The sequence below is a fragment of the Rhyacophila brunnea genome, unplaced genomic scaffold (genome assembly GCF_057557595.1).
Source record: "Rhyacophila brunnea isolate RB1 unplaced genomic scaffold, BYU_Rbru_1.0 scaffold_19, whole genome shotgun sequence".
Lineage (NCBI taxonomy): Eukaryota > Metazoa > Arthropoda > Insecta > Trichoptera > Rhyacophilidae > Rhyacophila > Rhyacophila brunnea.
Window position 1 is genome coordinate 37,476,557 of NW_028232848.1, and position 20,548 is coordinate 37,497,104.

At 31.6% G+C, this 20,548-nt stretch overlaps 1 protein-coding gene across 1 annotated transcript in view; it reads right to left on the reverse strand.

The window, feature by feature from the left end:
- Window positions 1–20,548, reverse strand: part of LOC147072993 (zinc finger protein basonuclin-2-like) — a 73,416-nt gene that overhangs the window by 4,141 nt on the left and 48,727 nt on the right. The window lies entirely within an intron of this gene.

Genomic DNA, 20,548 nt, shown 5'->3' on the forward strand with positions numbered 1-20,548 from the left:
GAAGGTGTTTACGAAGGTATTCAATATAAAGATAAAGTCAATAAAAGTATCATAAAGAGGTTGTGTTTAAATATATATATTAATTATTATTGCTTATTTATATCAATAACATATTATAATAACAATTTCGTCGAACATAGCCACTCAAGTTGGTTCACCAATAACGAATTAGTTCTACGAGAAATAACATATCATGGTGGTCTTGATTTTTATCAGGTACCAGTTACTCACTTAATCAAAGGACATAAATTTGAAAGATCTACTTATGTAAATATACGCGCAGGTAAGCATTCCAAATTTTATTAAAACAAAGTGTTGAGAATATGTTATATTTATGTACTATAACAGTAAAGTTCGTCTTTGCAAAAAATACCAATACAACAGTAAATCGCTTTTACCGTACCCATGGCACCACTATAAAATGATTCCAGAAGGTAGGTATATCTTAGTTTTAACCCTGTTGCAGATAAGTACAAACTAATCTTGACTGAAACATGTCGAATTTGTCAATGTACCTATTTAGTTGTCATTTGCAAAACCCATGTAATAATGTGCCGGTGTGACACTTTTAGTAGATAAAAATCTGTTTGTCGGATATGACAAATTTCACTCGACATGCAAAATGTTGCACCGGCGCATTGTGGATGCTGCTCTTCCATTCATTACGGCCGGTCGTTGGACGTTACTACCCCTACATGGGAGTGACCAAGGGTGGAAGTAAGCTGTTAAGATCCGCCATAAATAGTGCACATTAAACTTAGTTAGTCATACATATTTGTTCTTATTGAACTAAGACTACAATTTACAGATGGTATTGGTTAGTTTATAAAAATCCATTGAACCATGGCTAAACCAAAACATAATAGTTTTGGTATATTTCATGCGATACCTACGACAAAATTGTGCACACTTTTTTATTCATACTTATTTATTTTCGTTGAATTAAGAATCCATAATATTACAATTGCAAATATTGTTGGTTCATTTTTTAAATTCATTAAGCGATGCCTAAACCAAACTATAAAAAATATTATTCCATTTATAAAATATAAGTTATTTATGATTTAATTGCATAATTTTAGAGATTTTATAGATAGACGAGTATTTTTTGACTATTATCCATTATGGCTTGGTTTTCGCTGGGTTTAATTGAATTTTAAAAACTAACCAACACAATCTGTAAACTGTAGTATTATTTCAATGAAAACAAATACGTATGACTGACAAAATTTAGTGTGCACTATTTGTGGCACATGTCTTAACAGCCTACCTCGACCCTTCGCCACTGCTACATGGTGTTACATATGTGCACGGAAGAGACTTGCAATGCTGCCTTCGATTTTGATTTACGACCACGTCCCAAACGAAAAGATTTTGTAACTGTTTCTCTTTTAAATGTTCAAACTTCTTATTAACTACAATAAAATCAATGGGTGTCTATGGTAGAATTGATTTTTCAATAGTTTTATTTGTATAAATATTTCAAGTACCTAAGTACCTAAGTCCTTACTCATAGATAGGTAGGTACCTAGGTAGGTACACAGATAGTTAATATGGTTATGTACCTAGTCACTCAACAAAGCAACGTAGGTAATTACGATCGTTTTTGTCTGTCGATCTGCTGAATATTCGAAAGGGTCAATTATATCTATTTATCAAGAATTGTAAAAAAATGTCCTTGGTATATTATACAATCTACGATGTCCATTGCCATTGGCAATACAGACAAAAAAATGTACACAGGTATAGATATGTGCTTACTACCTACCTAGTAAGGTACATACAATATTAAATTTGTTTTAGTTGACTATTATTAATGATTCTCTTCTTAAAGTATTGGTTCTTAGTAGTCAGTCAATGGATGTTTAGTACGAGGGGAGTTCCATAAGTTCGCGGAATGGTGGTGAAAGAAAAAGTACCTATAAGGGTTAAAACCTTTATTATATTTTTGTATTGTTATGTAGGTAACCTTTTTTAGGTATATCTAATTGTGCAATTTCAAGTTGATTGTCCATTAATTCAATTAAATTCAATTTTTTTAAACATATTTTGGACATTACAAATTGTAAGTTTAAGACGTTCACAACATGAGAGATAGTTTTTCAGACAATTTGAGAGAAGTACCGGTTTTCCAAGTAGCAAACGATGCTGTCGATTCATTATAAAGTACCCATCGATATATTAGTTTAAAAATTAATCGATGCATAAAAAATACCGATAACATAACTATTATGTATTGTTTTGTAGGTACCTAATACACATTGTAATAAATATTGTAATACTGGATTATCGCACAAATAACATTTTCAAATGGTTGCCACCAAACCTGTAAGTGCCACAGACTTAAAGTCCCCACTGTTTAAGAGTAGGTTCTCAGTAATTGATGTGTGAATGTCAATTTAAAGATATTTGTGTATTTGTCTGTATATGATAGCTAAAAATAAACAATTTAAAACCTATTTAAGTACCTAAATAGCATATGAAACTAAAAACTAAATGGCAATGTTTTTTCAGTTTTAGTCGCAGCCAATCCTTTAAGCGTCAATGCCATTGAGCTACTTTAAAGGCGGCTTGTTGGCGAATTTACAATCTGACTGTAAAGTCGCCCAGTGTCATCATCGAACAAGCAGATTTTAAACAATCTACCGAGAAAAGTTGAAAGCCGGTCAACTTTATACGCTACACGCCGGCGTGTGGGCCTACTGTGTCTGCGCAGTAGAGCGTAGTAGCGAACTCTCGATAAAAAACGAACTACGATCTGTCAAAATAGTCGCTAGCTTGTTGGCTTCTCAGCGAATGGAAAGTTTTGTGTGTCATCATCACAATAGCAGTAGCTGAATCACCCGCTTTTATATTCGCCAACAAACAGCTTGTAAATTGTGTCATTAACGCATTAGTTTGCCTTCGAAGCGTAAATTACACGAATCCCGATAAGAAAACATGACACCACATAGGATTATTTTGTATTTTGTATTTCTTTTTTAATTTTAATTTATGTTTTAATAGAAACTTCAATTTATAAAATTCCAAGTTTGTAAATATTCTGAAATATCGAAAGCATTTTATCTGAGTTCACGGAAATAATAAAATATAGAAATGACCACTGTATTGCAACTGAGCTTGACCTTTACACAGTGCTACGCCTCTACGGTGTCAATGATTAGTTTCCCTTTTAAACATTTTTAAAATACTTACTAATATTTTTTTTAAACTATGGATCTCTCAAAATTATTCAAAATATTTTATATTATGAGAATTTAAAAACGTAGGCAAACGTAGACAACCAAATCTAAGTTCGAAATAATTTAACTCAAAGACAAGATCTATGATTTTTGTCGATGTAACATAATAGGTAAATAAGTAGGTATGTATAAATTATTATATGGCAATCAGAAGACAAAAAAAAAATAATAAAAAAACCTCACTGAACTATGTTGTAACATAATTTTTTTATATAATATAGTATTAACATTAAAAACGCATCCAAACATTTCTGCATTGTTTGTAAACAAACATTTGACATTATCATTATCATTATTGTATACCTATAATGTAATGAACAAATCAATACTAGATTCAAGTAGGTATATATTATAATATACTCGAATCGAGTTAAATGGCAAATGTTTTCTGCCTAATGGAGAAACAATGGCGGATACGTTTTTTCATAATATCTTCCATTACACGCAGCAGTGTTGCCTGTCGCGAGATGAAAAAAATATATCCACGTTAAATTTGCCCGCGGATATGATTTTTTATGCACTTGTAACATTCAGAGGTAATTTGCAGGCTCACCGCTTGGCAAACTAAGAGTACACTGAACTACTTTTTCGTTACCATTTATTTATATATTTCACCTAGACTAGACTATAATATAATATAATATAATATAGATGCATAATCAGGTAAAATTAATATTTATACAAATAAACTTTTCCCGTTCTTGGCTACTACATACCCAAAGACTTTAAATTCCAAACACAACTAACAATACAGATGAAGTCGTAACTCAACAGACGATGGTTACTATACTATCTACAAGTCATAATTACGATTCACTCAAAACCCAAAGGTTTAAATGAATCCTTCTTAAAAAACGAACTTAGTATAACTCTCTGATTGATTTATAATTGAATAGTAGTTTATCTATACATATAAGTGTAAAAATACAGAATCAATGTGTTTTTCGAAATGATAGACTATAATATAAATAGTCATCCCTAATATATATAGTAGATATTTTTTGTAACCTCGTAGGTAAATTTGGCCGCCGTAAATAGACTCCTCATTCACCTGAATCTTCCTGTCTCATTCTCCAGTTAATTAGGTTCTCTATGTCCTTATGCCACCAAGTCACCGAAGACTTCCTTCCGGTTCATTGAAAGTAATGTGCCTCATTGATTCTTGACAGAGCTCGAAATGGACCGGAACGCACCGGAGCGCCGTTCCTGTTCGTGAAATCGGTCCGTCTTGTGGAATAAATAATTTGACCGTCTGAGCTGGATAGGCCATACAATAGAAGATCTAACACACTTATTTTTATGAAAAAAACACATGAACTTTGATAACTTTACTATGTAAAAATCTTCAGAAAACTGTCGAGCGCTCCGGTTCGTAAATTTTTCCATTTCGAGCGCTGATTCTTGATCATCCATAAAAGTGTCAGCGGACATTGGAATTTGATAAATCTGTTGACGAAAGGGTTGTCAAAGAGCTTATAGAGGTAATGGTTTTAGAGACGTCCTCATTGTCAATAAATAAAACATTAAATAACAAAGTTTTTCAAAAATACTTTGAGTAGGTACGACATGATAATGACTATTGCTACTAGTAAGAAAATAAAAAGTATTTAATCTGAAGATGGTCAATATACTTATAGATACGTAAAATAACTACAAGATAAAAATAACTTTTTATATACAACGTTTTTAAATTTTCTGTTGAATTATTATGCTCAATATGCTCAAACTTGTACCTACTTGATATGATTACAAATAAAAAACAAACAAATGTGTCGTTACATTTCAAAATCAGCCAAGTCCACCTTTAGGTATTTTTGACTTTTTTGTGAATTGCTGAAGAACTACTGCTTTCTAACATTTCTGCATTATCAAAATGTGGATTTTATTAATTTTAAATATTCTATACTCGAAATAATATAAACTTTCACCCTTGTGACTGTGTATTTGAGAAAACAAAAAGCTGTTTTATTATGGACTTGGCTGATTTTGAAATCTAGCGACACAAATATAAAATACTGAAATGCCATTTTGACATTTCATTTTGATATTCATGGTAACGCACATATATATTAATAATTTAGTTGCTAGAACCACCCCCTTAGCAACCAATAATAGTCTATTACTTTTACGGATTTTTCAGAAATAACTTTCCATACAAAACAAAATTAACTGAAAATGAATTCAATTCAACTTAGAGATGTGTAAAAGTATTAAAATAATGCATTGGCATCGTGTTCTGATTTATTCTAAAAGTTTCAAATGTCTAGCTAGTCGGGAAGCTAGTTAAAAATCAATTGCAAGATTTGTACTGGACAAACAACCACCGGACAAACAAGAATACGAGCTAATAAAAACGTTGTAAAAATGATGACTTAATAGTTATTATTAAGATCTCAGTGTAAACATGATGAAGATATACTTAATATTTTTTGTATTTACACATTTATACTGTAGAATAACTTAATACTGATCTATCTCTTGTGTTATGTACATAAAACTGTTTTAATAATATTTCTTTGTTTCTAAATGTCATGTTGTGAACGTCTTAAACTTATAATTTGTAATGTCCACAATATGACGTAAAATAAATAAATAAATTGAAATTGAAAATAAATTGAAAATGAAGATTCTAATATAAGTACCTACCTATATCTATAATATACCTACCTGCTTTTATTTTATAACATATATCAATGATTAATCCATTGTAAATATACCATCATCACAGGTGAATCAGGGCTTCAGTACAAGTTTGACAATATTATACAATATTTTTCAAAAATTCTGATATAAAACAACGAGGCAATGGGCGCAAAAATATTTGACAATCGTTGCCAGAAAATCTCACGGAGCTAAACATTACCCAACAAAAAAGCGTATATATAAAAATATAATCATATATCACACCCGAGTCGGATAAATATTATTTTAATATTTTATTAAGTATAGTCTTAGTCCGTAAAATACATAGAAATGCCGCATTAATTTGTCGTCGATCGTGATTTTTTAAAAATCATTTAATAAAATGGTCGGAGTTTATACTAATTTTATTCATGTTATTTTTTTCGATATTTTACACCGTGAGAACGAGTGATTTTTTTGTGAATTAGCATAACGATGTCAACGGTGCAATACCTCGTATTTGTCAAAATTAAAACTTTAAATATATATTATGTAGTTATATTGTAAACATTCAAATGTATTATTTAGATATTTAGATAAATATGTTGGTGGATGTGTGATTCATAACAAGGACTTGATGCGTTAGATTAGGTTAGGTTAGTAATCAGTTTGTTAATATAACTTCTACTGGGTCTCTTACCCAGGCATGTGATTTTTCATTTTGTTTTTAGGATTGTATCTTGTCACTTTGTTTCAAATTTTTATTTATTTATAACCGTATAAATTTATTACCTATGTAATAATAAATTAACCAGTATATAAATTAATTACTAGATATAATATTATATACCTTTACTACATACTTAAATGATACAAGTAAAGATGAGAAACAACATATGGGATGAATTATAATATTGATCTATCCTAATTAAATAAATACGTTTATGTAAAAAAAAAAAAAAAACACAATAGATATGCATATACGACATAAGTGGGTACCTAGTGATTCCACATCATTTAATAAAGATCCGAACCGGTTTCGGGAAATTCTTAACTTTTACCTACCTACTACAACATTTCACAGTTATTTATCTAACCCCGATATATCTAGGTACCTACTTACACTAACTCAATACAATATGTCAAGAAAATTCTTTGTTCACAATTAATTAAATAACGAAGATACTGTGCTTTATTTTTATTACTTAATACAATGTCTTTCCACCCAAAATTGAAAGTTAACACCATTAATAAATTACGATCTTAAACTTATAGGTAAATAAGTAGGGTATTTCACATAATTTTATAATGATCAGGATTTGTTTTTGTCTGTTTTCATAGAAAACTCTCAACTGATATGCATTATATTTTTTACAACTGTACCTATATTGGTAAATTGAGTCTAAACTTGGTTTGCCTTTTCTTCAAACTAATTGGATTTCATATGGAGATTGTAAACATTAGACTGGCGAGTGACAATGGCAATGATATTTAGAAGTGTTGTATGGTGATTGGTGTCCATATAATTATATAGGTAGGTATACGGAGCAGATATAGCCTATGAATATAATAAGAAAAACATTTCTTTTACTTAGCCCACACGTGTCGTCATTTAATTTGAAATTGATACAATAATGACAAAAATAAATCGAAATCTCCGTGCGTGTTATTCTCCAAATTATTCGAGATTATACGAAGTAAATGCCGAGTCACGCAATGCATTTTATTTGACCGGTCATTAAATAAATACAAAATCGCCCTAATGACACATCCCGTCTGCGTTTGCCTTCGAAATATCATTTCAAACTATTTAGTATGCAAAACGTTGTAGGTGAAAATCAAAGTATCACTTCGTAGTACCGCAGAATATCCATAATTAGTTGCAAAACACGGGTGAAACATTGTACGAAAGTGGTCATTGGCTTTTTTGGGAGATAGCTTTTCTGCTAGTGAGCTTTAAAGGTATACCTACCTATTTAAAATTGGAACAATTAATTTTGTTTTGTTTTTGCTTGAGTAAATATTATTCTGCATTTGAATGATTTGACTTGGTCATTGTACCTAACTAGACTGCATTTTTTTTATTGAAAACTGATGTCAATGCAAGTGGTAGGTTTCAGTGGCTAAAGGTGAAGGTAGGCTGTTAAGATTCGACATAAATAGTACACACTAAACTTTGTCAGCCATACCTACTTATTTCTTTTCATTGATCTAAGAAAACAAATTGTAGATGGTGTTGGTTAACTTTTAAAATTCGATTAAACCCTGCGTAAACCAACCTATAATAGATAAAAAATATTCTTATATCTATAAAATATCTAAAACTATAGGTAATTATATGAATTAGTGGCATGACCATTAAGTATATTATGGTTTAGTTATACTACTAGCCCACGGTGGCCGCGCGGCATAAGCGTTGGACTAACATGCCGTGGGTCCCAGGTTCGAATCCTGGGTCTGGCAAGTACACATATTGTTTTTCAATATGTGTGTGAGTCAGGGTATGGACCTAATAGGTTGAGCAAGTGGCTGACATCCATTTCTCGTAAAAAAAAATCTGGTAATACAAACCTCTACTCTGTGGAGGCCCATATGATCCTATTAGGATCGGACATGGTCGGATATACTACTTATCTTTAATTAAATTTAAAAAAATACATTATAATATAGCAGGTGTGCCCACAAGACAATGGTTCTCGGGTCTGGAACCCCTCCCCAACTATTTATTTAAATAGAATATTACTTCTTATTTTTCGTCAGGATCTCATGAATGAGGATCCTAACAGCATGTTTGGTCTTCTCAATGGGTTTCACCCACTACACCCCTCCCGCCGCCTTAAAAATCATTATGGATTTTTTTTAAATGGACCCTCCAAGCCATTTTTCAGTGTTAATATCTTAGAATTATTAAAAATAACTCTACATATTAAAGATGGCCGATAAAACGATATTTTATTGTGAAATAGTATCTGATAAAACTTACCGATAGGTAAGCTAATAATGATCACCGAACGATAGTTTTATAACAGTTTGCAATTGTTATAAGAAAGTTTATCTGTTGATATGAAAAAATAATTATTTTTATTTTTGATGGTATTAGGCAGGTTCCTACTATTAGATCCTAGCTATAACTACTGATTAAACAAAATACTTTTAAATTACATTTTTTATTAAATTGTATTATTTGGTTCGTTTTGTAATTCCATTAATAGATGTCACTAGTTGAAGGTTCTTTACTTAGAGGCCATCCATGGACAGAAACCGTATGCGGTTTAGATCCGTATGCCATACTAAACTTATGATTTTTGTTTATGAAAATATATTTTCACTAAATTTGTAAGTGTAAGTGTATGATATAAATGGATACGATCAGATATAGTTAGTGAAAAAATATTTCCATGAACAGAAAAGATAAGCTTAGTATGGCACACGGTTCTAAACCGCATACGGTCTCAGTCCATAGATGGACTATTATTCTGTGATCGTACTCAACCGATCGATTCAATGAGCGAAAATGTCTCAAATTAAAAACATTTAGCTTAAAAGTTCACATATTAAGTATAGAGAAAAAATGGAATATATCGGTAAAAAATTGCAAAACATAACGCAGTCTGAATATAACCATAACAACACCTGACAATTTTAATGATAATCACGATAAATACATAGATACATAGGTGATCGGTGGGTAGGTACATAATATTGAAAATAATCATAGTTTATCACTTCTTAAGTATTTTAATACATACCTACGTAGGTAGGTACCTAATTACATATAGTGCCTTGTTACATATTTTAAAACTCGTGACCTGATAATAAGGCGGTACTGAATTAACTGAATACCTGACGATTTAGTAGGTAGGTACTATCTTGCACTAAGCTACATTTTAGCAAAAGAAGGCCAATCCAAACATTAGAAAAAAAATAATAACGCTTGGAAAAAACGTTTTAAAAATCGTGGCGTATGCATTACATTAAAAAGACCTTTACGAGTATAATAATAATTGCAACTTGTTATGCTTAATGCTTAAACCAGCGGGGTACCAACTTTATGCCCTCACATCCTAAAGTGGCCCTCAGGCCAGGAAGGCCCCTTTAGGTACTTATCTCTAAAATTAGGACTGCACAATGCTTTATAGCAACGTTTTCTAAACGTTGTTCCGTGGAACCCTAGGGTTCGCCGCATTTCAAATGTTTTATCTATTTAGTGCATTTTTAAAATAAATTCATTCATATAGTTAATAGAGTTCGTCATCGCTTTTTATCATATGAGGTCAAGTAGGTACCAGTTCCCAACTTTACTCGTATCCCGAGACCCTTTTGTATATGGTAGCATTCGTGATGATTTATTAAATAGGTACCCTATTACATACTAACATTATTAAAGTAGGTAGGTAGATACCTAAATACTGCAATTCATATCTTCAATACCTAAAAAATACCTACCTATAAACATCTGTGTTATTAATAAAATACAATTTTGAAAACCTCAGAAACAAGATTATTAGAAAAAAATTCTATAAAAAAAGTTGGACTAAATGGGACTCATACTCACGTCTTTTACTTTCCGGGTGAGTAATCTCTATGACCTCTAACTGTATATTATGATTCATGCGAATTATATCTTATATTCACGTTTAAACTTAGCTAGCCACCTACCTACTTCAAATTCTTATAAATTTGCAAGATAAGTTATGTGAGTAGGTACCCACTAGCTCACTTGGTAAACGTCTTTTTACGTTTTAGAATTTTCTTTGTTTTTTATATCAACCTGTGAACTTTAAATTTATAAATTTCAATGTTTTCATTATGACAATAATATATAGAATTTTTTTTATACAAAACGTCAATATTTCAAATAAAATTGTAGCAATAATCCTCGACTGTGTTGTTTTCAGGAGGGCACTAGATGTAAGAATAGGGTGCTTCAGAACATAGTGGTTAAACTACTTACCAATGCCAAGAAACGATTGACAAGTTGCAAGCCAGTTGAATAATCGCTATACAATTACCATTTATTACTCTAAAAACAAAATGTATCACTATTATATTCACATTAGAAACAAGTTCAAAAAATATATCGTTCACATTTTTGGGTGATGATGCACTTAGCAGTGACCACGAGGTAGTGTTTTTTTTGGAATAAGGTATACTTATCGTAACTATTTATTATAAATTTATTCAGATGTTGATATTATAACTAAATACTTATTTTAATTTGTATATTATTATTTATAGTTTATGTTAATAATACGATTCGGGAAGATTTAAGAACTGTCAGAAGATCTAGTAAGTGAATAAAGCTTCCAGCAGAATGGAATGGAGGTAGCCAAAACCTACAGTGGGTTTTAGTTCCGATGACAGGGTCGTAACCAGGTGTTTTAGTACCCTGAATAGAAGTAAAATGCGCCCCTTTTGTAATACAAAACATGAATTTAAAAACAATATATAAATATTCAGGTCAACTGTACTCAGTTGCAATTAGCAAATGAAACAAATTATAATAATATACTTAAGTTGTTTCCAAATCTACCGCCCCTCAAAACTTTTTTTAAGGATACCTACTCTATTTAGGTATTACCTAAATAGTAGTTAGGTATACATACATTCAATTATAATTAATATAACTCTTCATATAGGTACCTACGTACAGTGAATTGTTAATTTTAAATATTTATACTTACTTAACCAGACGGAAGTGCCAAGTGATCGAAAATGTAAAAATATTTAGCACCGCGTAAACACTTTTTTTTAAAAGTAACTGATAACATTTGCGCGACAGGCGATTTTTTTATAAGTAGTGAAACATTACTTTCTGTAATGATCATAAGAAGGTTCGTTTCCTCATAATTTGGTCATCTCAGGATGAAATTTCCCTTTCACCTTTTATGTTATGTAAGTACCTACATACTTTTTAAATTCAAAATTTTATAATTCAAATTTAAATATTCTCTCATCTAAGCTCATGAGGTAGGAATACATAATATACTCGTAGTTTCAAAAGTTATTGGTTTCACAGTTTTGAGGAAAAATCAAGATAATCATTGTGATTTTAATTGATATGTAGATTATTAAAACAGTTTTAAAATATTTAATTTATTCTATTTTAAAATCATAAGTTTGAATGGTTTTGAAAAGTATAGTAAAGTAAGTACTGTAGCTATAAATATTAGTTAAACGTATGACTTGTAATCTAGGATACCGTAATAAACCTTTAAATTAAAAAAAAAAAAAAAACATATTGAGTACCTATAACTAAGTAATTAATTACATCGATTTATTAAAACAGATTTTACTGCATGGTCACACCAGCTATTAATCTAGGTACTTACTATGCAAGTTTGAAAAAGGAACGAAGTCGTGGCGCTTCATAGGAATACCAAACGTTCGAAAATTGCTATTCTGGGAAAGGACACTTTATTATTATTTTGAACGGTCCCATTATTTCGACTTCTAATAATATTATAAGAGTTTCAGTTTAGTCGGCGTTTAGCGGAGCAGTGTCATTAACCGCATGCAAAGCTTTCCTCACATCGAGACAAAAAGAATAGAGAATTTAAAAAAAGAATATTTTGTCTGATAGACAGGTCGCGTATTTTAGAGCTACATCACTGGATAATAATTAATAGGTCAGTGGTAGAAAACTTCGGATATATCATAATGGCAAAAAATAACGACAAGCTTTTTATGGGCTATGCAGTATAATTTGGAAATATGTGTTAAGCCCATATTCCATTGGCAGATTGCGTCTGGCCCGATCGTCTGCCACGACTGTCAAACTCTATTCTCTATGGTTTTCAAGGATCGTGAGCGATCGGGTCGAAAGTGGAAAATTTTCTATTATCCGTCGTGCGATCCTTTCATTATCAAGCGAAGATTTCCGAAAGCGTACGAAAATAGCCGAATTTGCGCCTGAGTCATGCAAACGGTCGTTCATTTCATTCTACTGGTCGATTTCAACTGAACAATTACAAGATGGCGAAAACTTAAAAAATATATATGGAGTATCACCGAGGACACAGTCCTCGTCGAATAAATACACGCCAAAGATATAGTGTGGAACGTAAAAAAATCCGCCATATTCAATGGCGATCACGCTGTTCTTCAGTTAGCCAACTTTTGACCCAGTGTTTTCGTTTACGGCGAGTCCTGACCGCCTGAGCCAGTTGAAATATAGCCATACTCGCTACAATAAATTAGTCTTTGGATTATTCGATATTCGAATTACTCAATTGGTTTGGAGATTCAAGCTCGCCCAGTTATTCATGATGTAAATTAACAATAAGTATACAAACTTTCTATAAATGTCAAACGGCCGCATAAATTTTAACAGATCTGATGTTCGCTAGGTTTGACAGCTGACAGCTCAGTTTTGTTGACGTAAAATTGCGCGGGAATGCGTTCAGTGTAGCCACCAATCTAAGAAATATCTAGTTTTCACTCAACCTATATTTTTAATAATAGCAACACTAGTATTATTTTAACCAATCAAATCAAGGACCAACGAGATTGAATCGTTGCGTGTAATTGCAAATAGCTAGCGACGACGGTTGGCGCATGGTTGGCGTCGATCGTTGGATCGGGTTGGGTCTGTGCGTCTGCCAATGGAATATGGCCTTTAGAAAATAATATCACACGACTATTAATAGATACAATCTGCCATTATTAGGTAGCTACCAGCTGGGGTCAAGTTAAAAAAGGCAAAAAGCGAATTTTTCAATTATTTAGAGTTACTAACTAGTAGGTAGGTACCTATCATTAGAATCGACAGTGATTATTTTTTTAGTTTCCCCTATCTATCGTAAATTGTTATAAAATACGATAATAATATTGCGACAATCGATACCATTCCTCTGTAAGTCAAGCATAGAGCTTCTAATTTCCCAACTTTTTTAGATTCTCGAGAATTCTTGAGAATCTTTTAATCTAATGTGGGTACCTATTTTGCAAGTACGTATATTTTAATAACTCCATTCAGATTCCAAATCAGCCAACAAAAATATCACCCTCGAATTAACAAATTCAGTCTAGAATCATAGGAGAAAGCTTTTTTAGTTTTTTTTTAAAGTCGCCTCGTTTTTTAACGCCATAGATAGGTACCTACAACCATTGGCGGCCTTAGGCCCGAAAAACTGGTAGGTCAGTTTTGAATTTAGTATTTTAATTTGCCTTTTCGTTGTATACTTAAAAGACGTATTGAAAATTGACTTTTTATACGTTATATAATAAGTGCTAGAAATTGTTATAGATAGGTACCTACTTACCCTTCAAAAAATGTCCATTTTTCATAACGCCAACCCATCGTAACCGAAATTGCACACAACGCGTTATAATTTTTTGTAAATTAAGTCCACTTTTCTTTCTTTACTTTTTGAAAAATCATCAATCACACGATTATAAAAATTGTCTATTTTTCCCACATATTTTTTTTCAATACTGAGCATTGCAAGAGCGGTCAGTCTATCTTGGCCCATCGTATTGCGTAGAAAGGTTTTTATTCTTTTGAGAGTGGAAAAACATCTTTCACTTTCAACTGTTGTCATTGGTATGACGCAAATAAATTGCAGAACTTTGATCGACTCGGAAAATGTTTCATTGAAATTATTGCTGAGTAAAAAATGTAGAAGAGAAACTGCACTATTAGCGCCATGCAAATCATCTCGTTGATAAAACACCAATAATTCATTTTTTAACTTGGTTATGTTTATTTCTTCTAACTGTTTTATCAAATTTACTTGACTTGTGGGAAAATTATTTTTAAAATCAGCGTAATTTTCTTTATTGAACAAATCGGATATAATGAGATGATCGTTGGATGTGAATCGTGCTTCTATTTCCACTATAATTGTATCACAGACTTCAATTGCTACTGCGTTGCTATTGTCATCTATCCGTCTCTTTTTATGGTCACCCGTTGCACAGCTGGAATTCGGATTAGTGCTAGCTTCATTTCTGATTTCGGAAATATATTTTTTAAAATTATCGATGTATGTTTTTATCTTAATAGCGTCTAAGTTTCTTTTTTGCATTTGTTTAAATAAAATTTGACAATGAGGCATTATTTTGTGAAAAAAGTCAACCAATAAATAAAAGTTTTTTTTTCCAAATTATTTATTAAGTTTTGGGCTTGACTTAGGGTATTGGTGTCATTTTCTCTGTCCAGTATTGAATTTAAACACTGTAAAATGTCTTCTCGGTACAAAAAAACTGTCTCCACACATTTAGCATTGAAGCACCATCTAGTTGGAGCTGCTTTCGGTAGACGCACTTTGACGAATTCATCTAATATTTTCGTTCTTTTTGGTGATCTCGAAAAAAAGACGGAAAATGATTGGACTGTGGCAAAAAAAACTTTCAGACCAGTGGTTATGGTGGATGCTTTTTGCAGAACTAAATTAAATTGATGAGCATAACAGTGGATGTACTGTGCTAGTGGAAAAGTTTCGCGGACTCTCGTCTGAACTCCTCCAGTTTTTCCACTCATTATAGCTGCTTCGTCGTAGCTTTGCGCTATTAGCTGTCGGGGAAGAACTTCCAAGATTCTCAGCTCTTTTAAAATTTCTTCTGTTAATCCTATTGCCGTGCACACCTCTGGATTTACAAACTTCCAAAATCTTTCACATACTATATTGTCTTTTAAATATCTCACAACAAAAACCATTTGCGTTTTTGTGGAGCTATCTGTCGTTTCGTCAACTTGAATAGCTACGTAATTAGATTTTTTTATGTCACATCTAATTTCTTCTTGAGTGACTTTTAATATTGAATCTAGAAATTCGTTTTGGATAGTCTTCGAAATTCCTTTGAATGAAGTTGACCTTTCTAAATGCTCCTTCATAACAATATCTATTTCCTGCATGAAATTTATTAATCCACGAAATATACCAGGATTATCAGACTCTTAAGACTCATCATGGCCTCGTAAGGCCAGCTCAAACGATCCGCAAAATTGAATACACTTTAATATTTTTGTTAAAATTAAACGATTTTTATCGACAGTTTCATTGTGATCAGCAATCGATCTGCGGTACGCACTATCTAACTGAATTCGGATATCTGTTGTTCCTAATAAAACAAAACTCATAGAATTATCTATGTGTGCTGTTGACTTGCTATGCTTTTTTATTTTTTCTTTGAGATGTTTTAGATCACCAACACCAAATTCTGTCCATTGCTTTTCATTTTTGCAATCAAAAATTAAACAATGAAAACAAAAAAATAAATTCCTTCGATCGCAACCACATATCCATTCACAAAAATGATAGCTTTTCTTGTTGAAATATCTGTTAACATCTTTGCTTTTCTCTTTTGTTGTTTGAACTATTTTCATATCCGGCATGTACCTGCCTAATATCTTCGCTTGTAGACGTTTATCATAGTTAAATGTCTCATTCTTTATTTCGTTTAAAATATAATCCACTGAATTAGACATTTCGTGTCAGTTCAAACAAATAAGCCGTCGTAAATTCCACAAAACTTCACAAAAATGTAATAAATCACTAAAAACCAAACTTTGTGTGTATATTCGTATAATAACTGCACCAAAAACTATTTACATACGTTTAAAACAACTAAATACATACGTCAAAACTTGTCAACTGTCAGAAAAAATACATCATACAATAATCTCCGGCGTGGCAGTAGCAAGCGACCCTAGTCGACTTTATCATTCTGTTTCACATAATTAGCTGAAAATATTTTTTGTTTCACACTCGGACAATGGCCGAGAGGCATATAATCCACGCATCCTTGGATCTTAAAGCGTCGAATATTGTTTTATATCTTTCTTTTTCTAATGTATGAAAAATGAGAGAGAAAATTTTATAAAAATTCTCAGTTTGGGTCAAAAATTGAATCGCCGGACGTTGGCGGGCTGGCGGCGAATTTTCGCCCATCGAGAATACAAAACAAAAACATAGCGTACGCCTTATAATTTCAAATCCACCGATTATTATTAATATTATAATATTATTATATGACATTATACATATTATTAATATTATTATGTCGATTGTAAGGTATATATTTTGGGAGGACAATGACCGAATGACCTAATGGGAGAGCCGCGAATGCCTACAACTAATGCATATTTTACAAGATCAAAGCATAAGTAGGTAGATACTTACTCAAGAACGATAGATCTTAAGATTCCTGGTAAAAAAAATCTTTTGACGATTTCTTGAGAAATGAGAATTTCGAAAAATCTCGAAAGACATCTAAGTACTTACTCTCATTATTTCTCGACAAATCTTGAACACAACCTCTACATAGTCAAGAATTTTTACCGCAAGGCCTCGCAAAAAAACCGCGAAATTATGACAACTTTTTGTACTTCGAAACCTCACCTAACAATACTAAAACCTTTAAATGCTTAAATAGATTAATTTCGTTGACTGCCCACCTATGCGTTTTTTTTTTTAATCAACGCGAAGAAAACCAACGTTTTATGCAACAGCACATGTCCTGATCCAAATTTCCCTCTGATGACGTATCCGAATCGTGATTGGTGAAAATGCACTTGTTTTTAATGTCTTTTGGATCTAGTAGGGGCACAATGGGGAGACCGAATGGTTAACAATTATTCATAAACTCTTCTCCACGGAGACTTTTATGGTTGGCTTATGAGTGAACGTGTTAGTAATTTATGTACTTTTATATTGTACCTAATAATATATATATTTTTAAATTTATTGTACTTATATATCTACACAAAAATTGTTTTAAACAGCTGATCTTTGTATGTTATTTGACGCAATGTCATTAAAACAGAGACACAACAAGATAAACATGTGCCTACCTAATTTAGATATAATTTGACATAATATAATTTCGTCGACATGAAGGGTTAAGCGATCGCTTTGGTAGGTAGGTAAGGTGACAGGTGTAAGTTGATTGTGTTGGAAACCCTGATATTAACAATTATTTTAAATGATACGATTTGGAAGACTATTCCAGACGTTTACAAAGTGACCTCGCGTGAAGACTAATCCAGTATTTTGTAAAATTGTACAGGGGCACCAAAAGAGTTTGCCCCATTAGACTAGGCAATTACAGCGACTTGACAATGTAGGTAGGTATGTTTGATTGAACTTTTATTAGTTATTGTTATAGGTTTATGTAACACTCGTGAAACTCATGACTTCGTCCGTGTGAAAAACGGAAATGAAAAGTGTACGTTACGAAGAAACAGAAACAGACGAAGTATTAGTTATCTACTTTAAGTACCTACAATCGTTTCTTTATCGAATTCAAAGCGTGCATTTACGAAACAAATTAATAAGACAAAAATAATTTTGAAAATACTTCTGAGAAAATATATTACAACCCGTCATTGTTACAACCAATGGAAAAATTTTTTTGAAAAAAGTAAGACAGTATCTCTCGGGTATTGCGCACACGCGCATTGACCACAATGCTAAAGGAGTCATACCTAATTGCGACAAATTTTAACTAATGGCTTTTAATACTCACTGAAGCGCTTTTTAAATTGTGCTATTTATTGGCGATCGGCTTTGATTTAAAAATTATGTAAGTATGTTCAATAATTAGAATGATAAATATTATCGAATCTCGTGAATTATTCGTTGAATAAAAAAAAATAGTTAATCAAAAAATAATAAAATATAAATGAGAAAGCCAGTCAAATGATTTTGACGGTAGTTTTAGTATAGGTATGCCAAGCCATTACTCACAATAAATTTAAAGTCCCCTAATTTTTTACCTACATATAGTTATTTTGTTAATTATTATCAATACTCTATTTTAATATGAATTGAGTAATGTGTCCATCTTTTTGGGCCACTTGGCACTAAATGCTGAATTAAACGAGCGATTACGCGACACTATAATTTTGAATAGGATAGTAGGGTGGCCACACTCAGTTTATTTATTTGGTGGTGTTTTAAATTTAAAGTACCCACCCGTCCGCCGATTTTAATAAACGGACCGATAAAAATGTTCGACTGTAATTTCGAAATTACTATCCCACTGAATTCGACGCTTTGTAGGTACCGTTGAATAAAAAGATAACACACCTTTTAATTTAAAAAGTTTTTTTTCATAACAATATTAAAGTATTTTGTTATCTAGTCTTCACGTTCATATAGTCTTTTATTTGTATGTAGGTATACCGTAGTGATGCGAAAGGTGGAAGTAGGCTGTTAAGATCCGCCATAAATAATGCACACTAAACGTTGTCAGTCATACGTATTTGTTTTCATAGAAATAATACTACAGTTTACAAATTGTGTTGGTTAGCTTTTAAAGTTCAATTAAACCCTGCGAAACCAAGCCATAATAGATAATAGTCAAAAAATACTCGTCTATCTATAAAATTCCTAAAACTATGCATTTAAATAATACATAACTTTAGATGTTTTATAGATAGAATATTATTTTTTATCTATTATAGTTTGGCTTATACGGCTTAATGATTTAAAATGATTTAAATGAACCAACATTATGTATAATATGTATTCTTAATCCAACGAAAACAAATAGGTGTGCATAATTATGTCGTATTGCCTAAAGTATACCAAAACTATTATAGTTTGGTTTAGGCAGGGTTTAATTGATTTTTATAAACTAAGCAACACCATCTGTAAATTGTGGTCTATGTTCAATAAAAACAAATACTTACGTATGACTAACAAAGTTTAATGTGCACTATTTATAGTGGATATTAATAGCCTACGTCCACCCTTTGTCACTGGTAGGTACATATTATTATGAAATAGATAAATAGAAACAATAAAAATGTTTAATAAACATATTTCCAAATCAATTTGTGTTGTTATTTTTAAGTTAGAAAAAATATATTAATAATAAATGTATCGTCTTAAAATATACCTTTCCATAGAAATTGAGTTGATTGATATTTTTAAATTGGAGGTACTTAAACCAAAGATTTTCCATCTCTTGTTTTATGAGTTTAAAATGTTGACGAACTATTTAATAAGGCAATTCTCTTAGGAGACATGGTCAAATATTATCATAATATGTAATGATTACACTGTCATTAGAATATTAAATTTAAACGTAACCCTTTTTATAATGGGAATAAATGTGACACTATTATTAACATTATCCCGATTTTAACCCTATCACTGCGTGTTGTCTAATTTCGTCAACGGCTATTATGACCGTCTGGACTGCTGACAATTTCATCGTGACATTATCATAAATTGAAACTATTTTATTATAAAGTACTTACGTAGCAGTGGCGAAGAGTGACTTTTGGAAAGCGGTAGGCTGTGGAGGTCTGATAAAAAGAACACACTTGTCAGCTGGTATACCTACTTACGAGAAGTAAGAAGATAATACGATATTACTACTAATGAATAGGTACACACTAATGACAAAGACACATTAATCTAATGAATCTTCAAAAACTCACTGACGACATAAAATTAAGCGATCAGTTTAAATTAAGTACGTATTTTTTCAAAACATTAAATTTGTACACATCAAAAATCATTAGATAAAAGTTCTTTTTATTTTTAGAACAGTCTATATTTATTAATATTCGATTAAACACTATAGATTTTTTTTTAATTATCTAATTATTAATTATTTAATTTTAGACTCTGCAATCGGAGCTTACCTTAGTTCATACAATTCAATAGACTGGGCGGGCCTACGTGACGTAAAGTCCATATGAAAAAAATTGAGAATTATTTGAAACA